The sequence below is a fragment of the Triticum urartu genome, chromosome 4, assembly GCF_003073215.2.
Source record: "Triticum urartu cultivar G1812 chromosome 4, Tu2.1, whole genome shotgun sequence".
NCBI classification, from domain to species: domain Eukaryota; kingdom Viridiplantae; phylum Streptophyta; class Magnoliopsida; order Poales; family Poaceae; genus Triticum; species Triticum urartu.
In genome coordinates this window covers 573507043-573513800 of record NC_053025.1, presented here as the reverse complement: position 1 = coordinate 573513800, position 6758 = coordinate 573507043, and the positions used below count along the sequence as shown (strand labels likewise).

General features: G+C 49.4%; 1 pseudogene; it reads right to left on the bottom strand.

Moving 5' to 3' along the window:
* Nucleotides 1-3203: 3203 nt before the first annotated feature.
* LOC125554877 lies at nt 3204-5172 on the bottom strand (annotated as a pseudogene).
* Between the last annotated feature and the right edge of the window lie 1586 nt (nt 5173-6758).

Below are 6758 nucleotides of genomic sequence, written 5' to 3'. Positions count from 1 at the left end.
ATACGAACCCAAATCGGCATGTGCGCGATCTCCACATCGCTTGGCCTGGCGCTCCCGTCCACTACGGACACCAAGAAGGCGTCTCCACAGTGTGTCCATGGACCATTCCTGAGGATGAACCTGAGGTCGCCCTCGTGCTCGAACTCGAGGAGAAAGCGGTTGTTCTTCAGGGGCGAATGGATGAGTCGCCCCCTCAGACCCCACTTGCTCTTGAGCTCCTTGAACAGTCCTCCAATGCTGAACAGCTGCACCGAGAAGAAGAGCCCGACAGCTATCCATCTTGTTCGCATGGCCGCCCTCTCCTTGGTTAGGTTCAGGTGCACCACCTTTGGCACCTTCTTCTCTAGGGCAACAGGGAAAGCAGGCGTGACAGCGCCTCTGCCCGCCGTCATGGAGCCTTGCGGCGCCGCTCCTCCCTGCCCCACAGGGGTGCGGTACGGGTCACCACTCCCCCGTGAGGATCCACCGCGCAGCAGTGGCTTGGATCCCAGCTTGCCCTTGCCAATCACCTCCAGCTTGCCGGACTGCTCCATTGGTTCCTTGCCCTCACGATGTGGTTTGTCTGCCATGGGCTCTGGTTTGTTTATGGTGGATGAACAAATTGGGTCTGGTGAGCTTCGCAGTCCCTCGGTCCCCTCCTTAAGAACCTGTGGTCTCCAAATCTTAGATGGTATCTGATCAACCGGATCCGCCAATCCGTGATTAACTTCCATCATATGCCTCCCCGTATCATCATTACTTAGCAACTGACCTCCTCCTTTATCCGGCGGATCTGCAGAATGAGGAACCCCCAGACCCTTTTCCTCCCCGAAACGATCTCCTGCCATAAACTTACATTGCAGATCCGTTTTCATTTGATGAACTTTGCACCGGATCCTATCGAATCCCTGATCCAAGGAAACTAAGCGATTTTCCCCGCTTTCCTGCCGATGTCGCATGGTCTCCTTCCTTTTTGCAGCGAGACGCCGCACGGAACCTCTCATCCGGATCCAATCCTCGCGCAAGCCCAGTGGATCAGGCTCCGCACGGGCACTCCATGATCGCTCAACTCTCACATCTTTCCTTCCAATCTCTTGCGGATCAGTTGTCGGGTTGACGGATTCATTCCCCCTGGGCAATCGCCTTGGGCTCGCCCCGACAAGGTTCCCGCTAATCACGCTCATCTTGTGTCATCCCGCAGAATAAAGAAACCCAATTTACTTTATTATTAGGTAAATATTACCAGGGACTGCTACACCCGCACTCCTAGCCAGCACGACAGGCTAACTTTGGTGCAATGTTTGCAGCACAACGCATTAGATATAAAAAACGGCAGTGGCAAAATATAAAAACAGCTAGCAAAAAGTTGTGCTTGAGTGGGACCAATCATATACCTCCAGTGAGTTAACAACGTCCCTAGCGACTATAGTTCTTCGATTTTGTTTCTCTAAAAATTACAGGACAAGAATTAAACTTATTTGAGTTTTCAAACATTTTTTTAAAAGGAGTGAACAAATTTTGGAATACTGAACTATTTTCGAATGCCTGGACAAAATTTAAAAACATGATTCTTTTTTTAGAAATAAACACATTTTGAAAAATGCAAACATTTTTTAAGATTCCGAACATTTGTTGTAAAAAGAAAAAGAAACCTGGACTAAATTGGGCTAGCTCGTACTTCTGTCTCTTACCTCCATCCATTATTATGAAGCCATGTGCAATGAGTACGTCTGTTATTTTTGAGTCGTTCGAGAAAAATGGTTGATTTAGTCCCTCCAGCGGATCGTCGTAGAGCACCAATCAATGCATGCGATGGTTTTTCCCCCCTCCAATTTGTGCATTGTATGCGGACACTGCTTCTTCACGCCGTCATTGGCCACATTTAGATGCATTACTCTTGGTCCTACAGTTTTGGCCCTCGAGCCCTTTAAATCCAGATGAGAGGGTTTGTTTACTTATCAAATTAAATAATCACTTCTCATTTTTTACACTAAATTTCATCAGTTTATATACGTTTGCAAGTTGTATGGAAAATCAATAAACCACTCCATTAATCGATAGAGGGTGAGGAGTGGGTCTTGATTATCCGTGGAGAGACTAACACACAATTGTTTTGTTACGGATGAGCAGGAAGGATTTAACTCACATTTCTTGAAAAGAAGAAATTAACTCCCAATACTCTGGATACTTTGTACGCAAGATTGTGGGTGAACATGAGATAGACAGTATATTATGAGACTATGGGAGTATGATATAACTTCATATATAATTGCAATCCAACGATGTTTAACTTTGCCGTGTTGTAGGTTCATCGACTTCACATTCACAACCTAGACTTAGGGTCAATACATATATATTATTATAAGTTCAAATATAATGGGGAGTGCCCTTAGAGAAATTGAGTGTGTCAGTTAAAACTACTTAATGAGTTGATATGTTGTGATTGCACATCCAATGTTCCGTAAATTTAAATACATATCAATTTTCTTCCCCGTTGCAACGCACGGGCATATGTGCTAGTCATAAAAAATAAAATTGGCAGTGAACAAGTTCTTTTCAAGTAGGCAAGATGATCTGAGATTTTCAATCAGTTCTGCTAAAGCATATCCAAGTCTTGTGTCACTGATTTTACGCGAAGATTCGTGTGGGTATTTTTTTTCCTTTTTCTTTTTATGCCTAATTGAATCGCTTAGATGTGCAATAACTAGGGCACACCTAATGTGTCCTAGTCCGATCCATTTTCTATTAACTAAGTTTCTTTTTAGATAACAGAAAAGTTTTTAAAATAAGTAGTCACTCCGTAATATGATCTGAACGCTGTTATATTTTTTAGGAAAGAGTAGAAGAGATTGCAACTTATGCTCCTCGCCATCCAAACAATCACTTGGAGGGTCACGCTGGCCCTGGCCCTAGCCCTAGCTTGTAGCTGTACCAACTTTTAAGGCCTCCTTTGGTTTGTAGAATTTTTGTAGGAATTCTATAAGATAGGATTTGCAAAGGAAACATTTCTTTGAAGCCCTTTGGTTTGTAGGAATGGAATCCTATTCCTATGTAGGATAGGAATCAATCCTTCATGTTTTGGAGGAAAAAAATATTAGCCTAGACTCAATGAAAAAAATCATATCCTATGCATCAAATGGTATCTCTTTCTCTATAAAAATTGACATGCATGTCATCTCACTTCCTATAATTTTCCTATTTCTATAAAATTCCTATCCTATGAATCAAAAAACACACAAGAGAGCATTGGAAGGCATGGGCAGCTCGTCTCTGGGATCAGGCACTTCGGAGTCGCCCTGCCTCACTCGCAGGTACAGCTCTTGGCCTAGGTACCTCTTCTCCACATCTTGAGACCTCAGGTTCCACATGCCCTCGTTATCCAAATACACCAGCACAGCGGTCCATGACGTGGGATACACCTGCACGGTAGACCGGTACATGGCGTCAACCAGATTGTACGTCGACCTTGCGTCCGGGCTCCATTTGCCCCACGCCATCCTGTCAAATTCACAGCCACATCAATTTGTTTATGGTTAGCACAAAAGTGAAGATGAAGCTCACACGGCGCAGCCGATTGGATTTACCCGACAACGAAGAAGCTGTGGCCGTCGAGGTGCCAGGTCTGCATGGACGGCAGCCTGTTCTCGAACACGATCTGGACGTAGTCCCGGTAGGAGGCGTCGATGACCGTGGTGCCGAGGGACGGGTTCCTCGTCTCCGGCCTGCCGGAGACGACCTTGAAGACGCCGGCGATCCTGAAGTAATCGGCCAGCTTCAGTGGCGTGCCCGCGTTGGCGAAGGCCACGCCGTTCACCGTGCACCTCCGCCGGCCGCCGATGTCGGACTCATCGTTCCGGAGGAGCAGGGTGCGGGTGACGTTGATATCCCCGTAGTGGAAGGAGCCCTGCGGGTTGGGCCGTGCCGCGCCGGAGGTCAAGTTCATCCTGAGTGACATATGCGCCCGGCCGGCCGGTAATTTTATTAATTTCTTACGCATTATATACTAGGGGTTCCCTGGAACGGCTGGCCTGGAACAGATACCTTATGGACATGGCCTGCTCCATGGAACGGTTGTAGTTGTTGTGCGAGGAGCGCTCGTCCAGCGGGGCGTCGCCGGAAGGCGGCTGCTCGCCGGAGCCGGCGTAGAGGACGGTGGCGACGCCGAAGATCTCCGGGAGGACGAAGAGCGAGCTGACGACCATGTAATACGCCTTGGGCGCCTGGTCGGCCGCCACGAGGACCGAGACGGATTGGCCGGGGTGGACATCCAGCGAGGCGTAGTGCTTCTGCAGGGTGTAGGTGCCCTCCACCTCCACCAGCAGCAGCTTGTGGCCCTGGAGCCGGAAGGTTGAGCGACGTCCTCGCGCCCACGTTCGACACGCGAAGCCGGTACGTGCGCCCTGCCTTGAACGTCACCTCCGCCTCGTAAGGGCCCAAGCCGTTGACCAAGATGCCGTCCGGCGGCGGCAGTCCACGGCCTCTGTCCAGGCGCTCTTTCATTTCCTGCTCCGACCAAACCACACGGATTACAATCGAATTATGTACTGAACTAGACGAGAACAGTTAACTTGGATGGAGAGTACACGTCCTGGTGTAACCTTTGCGTCCATGTTGTACCAGTCCCCTATGAGGACGTCGAACTCGCCGTCGGGATGGGGGAACGGGACGTCGATGACCGGGCGGTTGTTGACGCGGATGGGGCCATGGCCGCCGGCAGCGGCGTGCAGCCCCAGGGACGGCCGGTAGAAGAAGCTGCCAATCTCGTCCTTGGCCTGGAACACGTAGGTCCAGTTCGCCCCGGGCTGGATCGCGCAGTTCGTGCCCGCCACACCGTCGTTCCACGAGTTTCTCCTCATCTGCAGACCGTTCCTGCACACAAATACTTGAGCTGCAGAAGATCGCGTCTAGCCATGAGAGCTACTGAGGCGCACGCACGTGCACGTACCATGTGAGGAGGAAAGGCTCGTCTAGGGTGTTGACGACGTTGACGTGGGCGACGTCGTTGGTGGTGAGGTTGAGCAGCGGCCCGGGGAGCCGGCCGTTGATGGCGATCACCCTCTTGGAGACGCCCAGCGGGGATCGCACGGAGTAGGACACCTCCCAGTTCAGGAAAACGTGCCGGTCCTCGGCGGCGACGACGGCCGAGTGCAGGATGCTTGCTAGCAGAACGGCGACAAGGCTCCCGCGGTCCATGGCGCTACCACGGCCGGGGAGACGATGGTTTAGTTACTTCTCACACAAAGCAAAACAGATGTGCCTGATTAGTTTGGTGCAAAAATAACCACTCCCGCATGAGGAGTGTATTAGTGTGAGTTACGTGGTTGTTCTGAAACTGGTGGGAGTCTGGCGGCTTGTTGCTGTGGAATAATGTTTGGGCGTGGCACACACGAGATACATGGATGTTTCAGCTTTTCCCTTGTCGGTCAACTTCTCACAAGGAGATTACGCTAGCTCATAATTATGGAAATTCAAAAATGCTAGACATACGGGGGACTTTTAATGGGATCAAGAGACTGCCCTTCTTCCTCACTAATCCCCCGAGCTTTCCTACATCTACGTAAAATCTGTTACGAAACTTTTTTTTGAGTAACCATCTTTTTTTTTTGAGAATTTTTTGAGTAACCATCTGTTACGAAACTTATGTACATACTTTCAGAGTGAGCCCCACTTCATCCTAATTACTCAATCAAAACAACCCACCTCAGCCCAACCCGTAAACTCCTGTAAAAACCACCTAACTGTAGCATCGCTCATGGAAATTTGTTAAGCAAAATGGCCGCGATTACCGCTCCTTCTGTCGGGGTGACTGGATGACTATCCTTGACCGGATCCGAGACCACGATTCTGATGGATAGGAGGATTTATTTTTTTCGAGAGTACGTCAATGATGTACCGTATTTTTATAGAAGGGGGAAGCTATGAAGAGAATGCCTACACGGAAGCTCCGGCTCCAACAAAGAAACATAAGACAACCCTCTCACAAATCTATCTAAACCCTCAACTCCTATACCGGCCTTCTTCCAAAGTTTGATCTCCTCGTGGATGAGCTAGACAAGGTTAGTGTCCGAGCGCACTTGATCATTCCGGTTGAACACTCTTGCGTTCCTTTGCTTTCATAGATGCCACACAATCAAGATAACGAGCGAGTCAAAACCTCTCTTGAATTTTCCTTGGAAGGACTTCCGAACCTTGTCCCACCACTCCATGAATGTGTCCTCGGGGCTTGGAGTTTGGATGTTGATTTGTAGAGACTGGAAGCAACCATTCCAGACTTGCCTCGCATAAACGCATCTAGCGAGGATATGATCTGTTGTGTCCTCCTCTTGGCAGCAGGTATAGCGTGCCGAAGGCCTCTCTTGGAGTCCATGTCTCGCACGTCGGTCCGAAGTCCATAGCCGGTACTGGGAGGCAAGCCACACGAAGATTTTACACTTGAGAGGCGCCCAACTGCTCCAGATGCATTGAGCGGCAACAAACCGAGTCATGCCCTCGCAGAGCATCTTGTAAGTGGATTTGGCACTATATGATCCCGTAGCACTCCAGGGCCAGTAGAAGACATCATCCTCCGATACATTCCTTTGGGTCGTCGCCACGGCTTGTTGGAAGTGTATGAGTTGCATGTGCGCTGTGAAGGAGAGCTCTCCCGTGATGTCATGGACCCAAGCTCCCTCAAACAAAGTGTTGGGGAACGGAGTATTTCAAAAAAAAATCCTACAATCACGCAAGATCTATCTAGGAGATGCATAGCAACGAGAGGGGAGAATGTGTCTATGTACCCT